The sequence below is a fragment of the Lipotes vexillifer genome, unplaced genomic scaffold, assembly GCF_000442215.2.
Source record: "Lipotes vexillifer unplaced genomic scaffold, Lipotes_vexillifer_v1.1 scaffold1264, whole genome shotgun sequence".
NCBI classification, from domain to species: domain Eukaryota; kingdom Metazoa; phylum Chordata; class Mammalia; order Artiodactyla; family Lipotidae; genus Lipotes; species Lipotes vexillifer.
In genome coordinates, this window is record NW_006785778.1 from 698,164 (window position 1) to 710,612 (window position 12,449).

Genomic DNA, 12,449 nt, shown 5'->3' on the forward strand with positions numbered 1-12,449 from the left:
AAAAAAAAAAAAAAAAAAAAAAGTTTCTAGGATTTGTTATAAGCTTGCGCTGCTCCACTAGGCTGATTTCATGCCTAAATCAAGTTATTCATCTTACAGAAAGAGCTTAGAAATGATTAAATGTGCATCTGCTCACACTGCCAGAAGGTATCATCAATGGCGATCAGCAGCTTCCCATTTTAAAGGATAGCATACACAGAGTTTCGAGCATTTCTCGTTTAAAAGAAAACAATGTCAAAGGAAGGAGACAGAGAGTCCAGCTTCATAACAAGACTGAGTCAATAAATTTGAGCCCAAGAGAGTAAAGGTATTATTGAGAAATCAGAACCTATTAACTGCCGCTGGATTCCAGATACACCTTTTACATGGTCACTATACCCTTTCCACCAGAATTGCTTCTAACGTGAAATCTTCATATCCTGGGACAAACATTAACTCTAAAAGAAATCAGCCCCCCCTCCCTTTTCCTCACCATTGATTTTTTTCAAGTACTCTTCAGCTTATATTCAGCCTGGTTGGTTGCCGGAAAGGAAGTTGCCTCCTCTCAAGTAGAATGCCTCCATGGCCTCTCACCTTCCTTGGGCACCAGTTTTATATCAAACAGTTGTAGAAAGCAAACAAAACCATTTCTCAGAGCTGTTAGCTTTATTTTAACAAAGTGAGCCTGAAGCACACTATCCTATTACAGCTTTTTTTTGAAAAAAAAGCAGGCTAAGTCAAATCAATGTCAACCCACACACACTCCCTCAAACCATAACACAGAGTTACACGATCCCAAGGTGGTAGAGTGGTTTAACCACAAATATCCTGGCAGCCTTGCGATCTGACTCTTCGTTTACACAGCTGAAATGGGATGGCTGAGGCCCCTGGTTAGCACAAGGGAGGAAAGATCTCTAATGACTGGGTGCCCACTGTGGTCAAAAGTGGTCACATCTGCTTTGGGGCAGATACAATGGGCGGTGGTGTCCATGCTTGAGTAGAAAAGAATAGACAAAGAAAACAAGGGGAAAAACCATTCATTCGGCAAATATCTAGTACATACCAGAAATGTCTGTGTTGGGTGGGGATAGTAAATGGCAAGGAAATACAAAGATGAATAAGACATGAATATTATCCTCGAGGCCAGGCATGACACATGCTAGAAACTGCTAAGTGCAAGAAGAGGTAGAGAAAATCCTATAGAAAAATCATAAATACTTGGCATTAGTAGACTATTGATAAATATGTGACAGAAAGAAAGAAAGGAGGGCAAATAAAAGTGCTTAATTCTGCCTTTGGAAGGGAAAGTGTCAGGGAACTTATACTGAGAGATAAACAGAATACTATATTAGACACTGTAAACTGATGAAAAGGAAACTAACTCAGCTCGGATGCAGTTCTTTTAAAAAATGTGTATGCAGCCACTTGTTTGACATAAATTGTCTTGGCTCTGTGTCACACTAAGTGAAATGTCTCACTCTGCTGGAAGAGGAAGACAGATCCACATATATGGTGCTTCTGTCATTTAGAAGCCAGCAGAACTTGATTTGTCTTGAGGAGCAGCCCTCCTTATCCCAAAGGAGAGGTTGGCTCCTAACATGAGAATCTAACCCCCAGGTGTCAATAATACATTACTTCATCAGGGTGGGCAATCACATTCACCCTTCTGGAGCATGCCCTACATTTGTTTGCTTTGGGACTGTTCACCCTACATCCTACTGTGGGGACTCCGTCACTACCATCTCTGTATATTCAAATCCTATCCACCCTTTAAGGCTTGCTTCATGGTCACATCCTCTTGGAAGGTTCCATGACATTCTAACAGGAAGTAATCAAACTTTCCTAGCACCTTGTTCCTGCCTTAGGGTCCTGAATACATACTGTTTTGTCTCATAGCTTTTGGTACATGTCCTGCCTTCTCTACAAGTGCACAGGATCTGTCATTCATTTTTACCCACCCAACACCAGTCATAACTAAAGAGGACTCCACAGAAGTTCAACAAATTTGGTAACACACTTATTGTATGACCAAACTGTGTTATGTTACCATAACTATGCTGATGTCATAGGGTGAATAACATTGATGATTAAACAACCAGGATAATCTAGGTTGTGCTGTTTTACAAATAATTCCAAATTTCAGTGACTTAAACAGCAAAAGTTTTCTCATTCATAAGGCAAATCCACTGTGGGTTTATTGGAGGTTCTTCTCTACATCATCCTGACTCAGGTATGCAAGCTAACAGAAGCTTTGTTGCCTGGACATCAGCAGTTACCATGACAAGCAGAAAGGAATATGATGAGTCAGGTGTCAGTGCATGAAGACTTCTGCTTGGAAATGACATATATCATACATCAATATGATCATATCCCAGTGGCCAAAGCTAGCTGGAAAGGCATGTCTTATTTGAAGAGGATAAGGAAATGCAGTTATACTATGTGCCTAGAATATTCAGTGAACAACTCTAGTGATTACTAAAAAGATCACAAGGAATTAACTTTCAGTCTCCAAATTTGAGCTTCTTATTCAATAGATACAGAAAGACGGCAGCTTCGACCAAAAACAAATGTTAAAATAATTTTCCTAGACCCCTGGAACAGAAATCACGGTATCCCATCTTAACCATTTTTTATATGATAGGTAGATAGATAGAGATATAATTTTTTCAGTAGAATAGATCTGAGAATCCATTAAATTTACTGTGTATAATAAGACAGGATGCTACCATTGGAAACAGAAATACATTGTTGTTCTTAGGGATTAAAACACAAAAATGTCAGAAAGCACTATATTTAACAAATAAATGCATTAATTACACATTAGTTAATAAATGTTAATTTTTTGTGTGTTTTCTAGTAATAGCATAGGCCTCCAGGAAAGGTAAAAATAGAGGTAAAGCTTTTCATTGGGGTTATTATAAGGTTGAATGATTTAATCTTTGACAAAGACAAGAGGTTTGTCAAAAGAAATGCTCATAATAAAAGATATCATTTTGCTGTTGACCTTAAAGGTAAGTTGTTGAACTGTTCTCAAACCAACACCCACAAGAACTGAGAAATTTCTGAGATTTTGCTGGTTTACAGCTTTATCCCAAAGAAAACTATACATAGGAAAGCATGTATTTCTGCATCCAGAGATGAGGGGAAAACATTGGGAGGCGGCTAGAGAGGAGAAAGGAGAAAAGGGCAGAGCTAGGATCAAGACACTGGGCTGGCAAAATCCTTTGGGATTTAAGACAACACATCTCCCATTACTAGGGCATACTAGACAACTCTTGGAACAAAGGAGAATTTTTATTATGCAGAATCTGAGAAACAGATGGATCCTTAAAGGAGCTAAACAGGACCAGAAAGTCATTTAATGGGGGCGAGTGGAGAAATATTATCTTGCTGATCAAAATGCTTTGTGTCATATTGATTCATTAAGTCTTATGTATGGTCCCCAGGTCAAGCTGTCATCCAAAGATCCTTGAAAACGTCTCAGAATCCCTTCTTAAAATTACCCTTTACTCCAGCCATGAATGCAACTAATCTAAGAGGAGATAGAAATGGAATATCTTCAGAAGTTCCCAGAGTCTCTTTATTTGCTTACATTTTTAGCTATACCCATAAACCAGCATCTTCATATGTATGTCTCCCTAGAGAAGCCTCAGAGGCTAATGTAGTTTTGCTCTGAAGAACCTAGTCCCACTTTAGAACTCGTCACCCCCATTTTAACCTTTTGGTATATTTGGATTTTTCTGAAGATTTATTTTGCAAAAAGGATTTTGCACCCTAAAATGTATTGGTGTTGCTGTTCCAAAATCCTGCTTAAGGCAAATCAATTTCTTGACTCAATAGAATCATAAGAAAGATGTATAATAAGTTTAGACAAGGGAGATGGTGCTACTTTCTTCTTTTATGTTAGGCTAAGTTCCAAGTATAGGCCTTTTGAGACCAATGATAGCATCAAGGTGGGGCTGTAGGCATTCCGAATGGACCCAGTGACTTTCTGCTCTAACATAGTGGTTCTAAGACTTTGTGATTTCATGAGCCAGAAGAAATAATGCCATTCCTCCTTCTTGTCCCCCTCCTAAGTCACAGCTGTCCCCCTCCTAAGTCACAGCTGTCCCTTTGGGGGTACACTTAGGACCAGAGACATTCCTTGGGTATGTAGGACCTAAGTCAAATCATTTTACAGGTCCTTGTTTATACAAAGAATTTGATTTCAATAAGTGTGTTACAAAATTCTGAAGCTCGTATGAGGTATCGTTATTTATTAATGAAGATTAGAACACTGAATAGAGAAGAATTACTTAATGTATTTGTTTATTGTTCAGTCAGTGTGTCTGGAGTTTTTTACACTGGAAGGTTTGGTAGTTTTGAATATTAGGGTCATTGTTAAAAACTTGTGTTTTCCTTTCTTGTCACCCAAACCTTGCTGGGAAGAAACAAAAAGAAAAAAACAACAACTCCACATCACCCCATTCTCTTAGCAGAGAACAAAATCTTTCTTTTTCTGCAGCTTTATTTTCACCACCAGACCACTTCAATTCATCTACATGTGAAGAATTACTTGTTTTCCATCTGATCTGCCCTATATCTCACTGTTCTGAGTGAGAAGAATCTCCAAATTCTAGATGGAATGCTTCTGATCAAACTTATCAAAGAGAGAAAAATGATATCCTAGAGCCTGTATATTTTTGCCAGGTGCCTTATGTGTGTTTTGGTCATTTAACTCTTTTGATAATGCTTGAGATGGACACTATTATCCTCAGATTGTAAATGAGAACTTTGCATTTAAGAGTCTTTGTCAGACCAAGGGAGTTCTGCTCTCCCCACTAGACCACTACAGTTCTTCAGGTCTTTATCTGCTGTGCCCTAAATTTGAGGTGAGGGATTAGTCAGTTGTAAATAATTGTAAATGCATATGAGACCACCAGCAATTTCTCAACTGTCAGAGGGCACTATCGCCGGATCTTTTGGGTTGTTTTAATGTAATTCAGTTCCCACATAGAGCTGTATATTTCTGTGTGAGTATGTTTCTGGATGACAGTGAAATTCCTAGAATGAACTATATGTAACTCAAGGGTAGGTAAAGCCATAATCAAAACTGGGTTGTACACATAGCTGAGGCCACTTTGAGGTAATGAGTTAAAAATCCATGTCTGTTTATGGGAATCAATAACACATATTTTAAGACACTTCACAGAAGATGCCCTATTACTTAAAATGTTAACCTTTCAACTTGTAATCCTGAGTTATAGAAAATGGAAAAAGGGTCTGAATTTGAGTAAATCAGACCTGTGCTCTAAGGAGAGGCAACATCTCTCTAGATGTATCCACCAGGTCTATTTCACCCTTAGAGCAGGCCATTCTTTCCTCTCTTAATTTCCAGACAAGACCTCCACAAATATTTCTATGGCTGGAAATAACTTTTGAACTACAACTACACATATACACACACACGTATACATACATGTATGTACACAAACCTATACATGCACAGATATATATCCATACTGGAGTTCAGTTCACGCTTCAGTTTCAGTCACCTTTATTCCTTTAAAGACTGTTTCAGCGTGTGGTCATAGGATATTCAAAATATAAAAATGTCAACTTTTCTGTGTAGAAAATGGAGGAAGATTAAAGAATGCAGAATATTGATAACTGGAATACCTTACATAAGGATAGCAATTTACAAAGAACTTTCATTTTCATTATCTCATTTGATCCTTTTAACAGGCTTACCAGTAAGTAAGAGAGATGTTATTAACGCATCTTAAACATGAATAAAATGAAATTCAACCAGAACTGAAATCTGGATCATCACAACTTAAATCCTGTATACTTTTTAATGATTTTTGAAAAGTTATTGTGGTCTTCATATCTATAACTACGTCTACATCTATATCTAAATCTAATTATCTCTCTATCTCTCTATCTATCCTTCTATTATCCAGCAAGCTAGCCTTATATTTTATTACATTTGGGGTTTTTCCAGGGAACAAGTGATGCTTCTGTTCATACCTTTTGGTAGAGAAATGGCTTCACATTTGGTTAGATTCACAGATCCTTGACCCACAGAGTTCTATTCGTGCCTCTCAGGACTAGAAATCTTTTCTACTTTCCTCAGTCACTGTGATACATTCAGCCCACCAGTGTTATATAGAAAATTGAAATACAAGTCTTTAATTTAGCAGATCCACCTACAAGGTTCCAGAAGCTTAAGTCAGCATGAGTCTTGGGGAGAATATCACTCTGGAAAAAATAGTACATGTGAGAAAAATACTGTGAATTTAGAAGCATTTGTTTTACAAACTACAGATGCAGAGTGAAAGAAAATGACATCTCGCTTTGGTATTAAGCGTTCCTCCATAACACATCCATCTGCGACATGTTTTGCAGTCACTTACCCGCTAAACCTCACAGCACACAGATTTGCACACGAGGTACAATACAGCTGACCCCATTTTACAGATGGAGAGAGCAGAAACATGGGGAGGTTAAATGAATTTCTCAAAGTTTCCAATCAGTTTTCAGACATCTGCCATCAGACAGGAGTAAACTAGTCCTTTATTAAAACTAAAAAAAAGGAAAGAATATAGGTTCCAGGTTTTCTCTTTAGGAGGGGTTTGTTGGCTGAGATCTGGTTAAAAGAAAGACAGGAAGCTTATCTTGAAACCATTTCTGTGCAGTAAAACCCCAGTCTTTAATTGATTGTGTGTCTATTTTGGGTAGGTTGGGGGGGAAGGCAGTGCCTTGGTACTACCAGTGGCTTAAAACTGATACGAATAACCTAAATGAAATAGCCATTTATAAGAGGGAAGCAGTTTTGTAATGGAGGAAAACTTGAAATGAGAAGTGAAAGACTCAACTTCTGGTCATGTCCCTGTCTCCTTGGCAAGTTTCATAATTATTCTGGGCTTCAGTGATCTCATCTTTAAAATATAGGGATGGCCTACATCAGTGGTTCTCAAAGCATGGTTCTCAGGCCAGTTATATGAGAATCAACTGGGAACTTGTTAGAAATGTGAATTCTCAGGCCTCACCCTTTACCTACTAAATCAGAAATGCTGGGAGTAAGGCCTGAAATCTAGTTTTCGAAGCCCTTCAGGTGATTCTGTTGTGGGATAAAAATTTAAGGATGGTTGGATCAAAACTTCTCTAAAGGCCTTCCAGCCCTAAGATTCTGAATCCATCATGTTATTATGATGAATTGCATCTTTTCTGATAATTTTAAGGATAGTTTGGGCTCTTCAAAACACAAATTAGTTAATTTTCAAGTTTTGTGAAGAAAGTGGGCATTAATTTTCTGTTTTGGTGGCAGAGAAATCGAGGTGCAAGCCTCCAGAAACTATGGAAATCAAGATGAAAGGGAGCAACACGTAATATCTCTCTTCCTCAAAATAAAATGCATTTATCCTTTCTGCAATTCAACTTTTGGGGCCACAGTTGACCAAGACAGAGAAGCAGCAGAACTCAGGGCTATGCTCCCACTTACTATGACCTTGGCAAGATAGTATCTAATTGTATGTTGCAACCCCTAAGTAAAATATGACATCATATTGGTTACTGGTTTCTACTTCACTAGAATACATGAGAGATACATGAAATAATGGAAATCAAGGTTTTTGTAGCTCCTGAGAAGCAAGATACAATTTAGAAACACTTCCTATGTACAGGTCCTACAGTGAGGAGCCTGAAGCCAGGGCTTTTGAAAACTCCTCATTTGTTTAAGCGTATTACCTGACATGTACTGGGTGATGGGCAAATGCTTATGGAATCAGATTGGTCTGTGCAGATTTCTGTGGGAGATAGAAAGAAGAGTTTTCTAAGTACAGATGGCCCCTGATTTAACGATGGTTCAGCTTACAACTTTTCGACTTTGCCATGGAGCGAAAGCAATATGTATTTAGCAACAACCGTTCTTTGAATTTTGGATGTCAATCTTTCCAGGGTTAGCAGTATGTGGTACGATACTCTCCCCTGTGCTGGGCAGGGGCAGCCAGCCACAGCTTCTAGTCAGTGACTCGATCACAAGGGTAAACAACCAATACATTTACAATCCTTCTGTTCCCATACAACCATTTGGCTTTTCACTTTCAGTACAGTATTCTATAAATTACATGGTATATTCAACACTTTAATCATAAAATAGGCTCTGTTTTAGATGATTTTGCCCAACTGTAGGCTAACCTAAATGTTCTGAACGTGATTAAGTTAAGCGAGGCTTAGTTCTGTAGGTTAAATGCATTTTTGACTTACAATATTTTCAATTTATGATGGGTTTATCCTGAGGTAACCCCACTGTAAGTCAAGGAAGATCTTTACAACTAGAGGAACATGGCAAATAGGACTGTGAACAGGGTAATCAGACTTGAAGATACTCCAAACATTGTCAGAAGAGGAACAGTAAAAGAAATTGCATATGTTTAATCCAAAGAATTAATGATATTGGTGGAATGAGATGGGCGTCTTCAAATGATGAAGAACCGGAGCTCTTCCTTCTAGAACATGGAACAATGGATACAAGTAATAGAAACAGTAACAAGTTAGAAGTTTGTGTAGACGAAGCAGAGTCAGGAGGTAGACACAGTAGAAGTGACTTAAAATGTTGAAAAGATAATGCTGGCAGTTGAGTTGGAAGAGAGGAGAATCTGGGAGGTTGGTTATATGCTGCCTACACTTTGTTTTCTGTTCCTATGTCTAATTCATTCTCTGTAGTTCTCTGCTCTATTCTGTGCCATGGGAAACTGATCTCCCCAGACTTAATCACCTGGGCATAGTTGTCCTTTAAGTTCAGGCTGGGCTTGCAAAGTGGAAGACACAGGTAAGAATTTGGAAGGTGAGAGAAGAGAACCCATTGTGTATTTATTCCACTCCTACCATGGCCTCCTTACTTCCATTAGAATCAGACAGGGCAGGTCTTGTAACATGAACCGTCTTTCATATTTTATCTCCTATCAGATCCCTATAACATCATTCCTTCCCTGTGCCCTTTTGGGTGTGGGGTGATAACCACTTCAAATGTTGTTAATCTGGGGCTGCTGCATCCCTTGTTGGTTCTCTTAAAATTGCCCATCACTATACACACATTCCATTCAGTAAACTCTCTTCAGCTATGGTGTAGGAGTATCATCTGATGAGCTGGTTGGTTGCCTCAGAGCAGCAGGAAACTGCATCAGAATCATGTGGGAGGCTTGTTAAACTACACACTACTGGACCTCACCTCCAGAATTTCTGATACCATGGGTCTGGGATGGGGCCCAAGAATTTTCATTTCTAACAAGTTCCCAGGTTATGGTGATGTTGCTGGTCCAGGGACCACAATTTAAGAATAACTGTCTGATAGTAATTCTCAAATGTGGTCACACATCAGAATTACTTCCCGAACTACACAAGAGTACAGATTCTTGAAAACACCTCTGGATCTACTGAAACGGAAACTCTGTTGGAGATCAGAGTTCTGAAATGTGTATTTCCTAAATTTTCTCAGATGATTATGATGAAGCTGGATTACTTCTCCAAGATGCTTCCAACTTTGAAATAATAAAGTGAGATGTGCTTATTTGGTGTCTTTTGGCTTGAAGGTAGAGGTTCAGACCCTGTTGGAACAAGGAGCAAGAAGCTTATTCCTCCTCTTCCTCCAAGATCCAGTTCAGCAGCTTTAACTTTGGAAAGGGGTGGCTTCTCTGAATACCGTAAGGTGTGATCACCTTATTCCTTTTTGTTTCACGTCAGTACCTGGCACACACCTTTCAAGTGAGGGCACCTATCACAGTGCGTTTGCATCATTGGCTCCTCTGTCTGACTCCCATAGAAGATGGTGAGCTCCTTGAGGACAGGGATTGAGTCTTCCCAATTTTGAATGACCAGCATTTAGTACTTAGCACATCTTTGTATCATCAGAACTTAGCACCTGGCCTGGCACAAAGTCAGTGTTACCTTACGGTTGGAGGTGGAGGGGGAAGGGTGTTGCGTAGATGAATGAAATGGTGGAATGAATGAATAGGTGTTGTTCTTCCTCATCTTTTCTATTATGTCAACACAAAATAACAATAAACTCACCTTGTGCCCTCAGATGCTGACTTTAACAAGTAAATTTGTTAATGTGGTGGGACTTGAAGTGAGTTGGATGGCCTCATAGATATTTTCTGTCTCTTAACTTCTTGGTTCAACAAGTAATTGAAAGGAATCAATCTCCCACTGACTGACAGTTTTGACAGCTGCTGTTCTCGGGATGTCAAGTAGAATCTGTTATTCTCCTTACCAACTTAAAACTGAACAGAGACATATGCACTGTCAGTCTCATTTGTCTCATCTTGCTCCTGGTCCCCAGTCCCCTCACTCTTGCCCTGTTTTATCCGCCTCCCCCCGCCCCAGCCTCATGTCAGTCAAGTGCCTTTACATTCTGAGTAATTCTGAAGCTCTTCTGCCCCAAGCTAGAAGCTGGATTAGAGCTCATCTTTTCTGCGTATTATTACGGCATGTTTACAGTGAGGTCTCCAGCTTTCCAAACTAATAGGGCATCTTAAATGATAAATTAAATAATAAATGAATCTTTTCTCTATGCTTAGCCAAGGGAAGTGGATATTAAAATGAATAAGAGTAATAAAAAATGAGCTAGCTGCATGGGTATAATTAAGCTGAATAGCTTACACACAAAACAATAAAGCTCTGAACACTGACTTCTTCTGGGACACACCCCAGTACACCCAGACCTCGCCTCAGAAAGGTATGCACTGCTTGTCATCCTAACATAAAGCAAACACCTAAATGCACCCTCCCATCTACAATAGGGAGATGAATTTGGCTTCCTAAGTCAAACACTCTTCCAGGTTTTGGGGAGAAGAAAAAAACACCTATTTTTCCTATCCTCAGTATTCAGGAAACCAAAATGCAAGTTCTTGAATTGTTAGGATGACTGGTCCGAAGGATGAGGAACTGAGGCATGGGTATCTGATTTGCATTCAGTATTATAAGTGCATTTTCATCTGTGCTGGAAAAAGTAGTCGGCAGCACGGTAGGTACATTTGACCCTTATAGCTGCTCTGCAGATCACCTAAGGAACTCTTCCTTCTAGAAAATTCCATGGGAAGTATAAGCTCTCAGTGAGCTCAGGCACCATGGGTGGGGCTGCTGCCATCTACCCTTTCTCCCTTTCAGCCATTTAAAACTCCATGAAGAACCAGTCATCCAGACTAGGTTACACCTACCTTCCTTTCTCAAGAGCTCTGGGTCCAAGTCACCCCTAGTATGAAAATTAGGAGGTATTTCCTCATCACCCTTGGTAAGGTGAGCTTGTGAGAACATAGTCTCCAGGTTATTTATCATTTGGGAACTTTGTGCATTCATGTAGCCCTTTGCCTCCAAAGACGCTATTTACTCAGAGGCCTCTCCTAAGATTCCTTCCTTTTAAGGAAACAAAATATTCACCATACACTTAATACGTGTGTGATGTATATGAGCTTTTTTTTAACCTCAATAGCTTCTCTTATTCTTTATTTTGCTTTCCTGTACTTTTGAGACTCACGTGTCTTTTATCTAGAGAAGCAAACATGGAAAGCCCATACATTTCCATGGACCTGAGGGATTAAATATCTGTTTTCCTATTGCCTTCTTCAGTAGCCCTTTTCAACTTGGCAAAAATGCCTCTGAGGTGAAGCATAGCCTGATGAGGATTTCCCCCTTCTTTGATTCAGTAATCACAGTCAACCGCTTGGTCTTTACCAGTTTCACGGAAAAGGAGGTCATTCAGACAAAAGCAGAGCCTTAAAGGTCCTCTGCTCTAATGTCCCATTGGACAGTCAGTAGAGCTTTCAAGAAGACGGAAGAAGAATTTTGTCCGATATCACTAAGAAAGTTCAAGTCACATTACTTCAGCTTTTGTTAGAAGTTTTCCCTTTTTCTCTTGTGTTATACTTCGAATCCACAATGTTAACCATATTTATCATGGAATTCTGAAAATATTAAGCCTAAGTAAACCAGGATTGATTGCTCATAGTATTATGCAAATCTTCCTTATCATGTGACAATTCACTTGCCTTTTCGAGGTGTACATGTTCCTGGTAATAGGGATGTTGGAGCAGTGATGTTGAATGTGCCTTCAAGCTTTAATGCTCTCTGCGTTATACTCTCCATGATTGATGATTATCAAGGTGATTGTTGCCTCTAGTAGTAATAATAAGCAAGAGTTAAACAAGGATATTTATGCACACAGGATTAGCATACATGTATTATGCATGTAAGATGATCCCTAAAAGCATATTGGAACTCTTGCCTTAGCATTTAATTAATTTTATATTATGATTTATTTCATGTTGTAGGGTGAAATGGGCAGAAATTGTAGACTTGAAATTTTGAATCCTATTATTTCACCCCAGCTTTTCTATTTAATTTTATTGTATGACTGTGGGCAAGTCATTTAACTTCAATGAGCCTCAATGACTTCACCTGTGAAATGGGAGCAGCTGGTAGGGTAGGGAAAG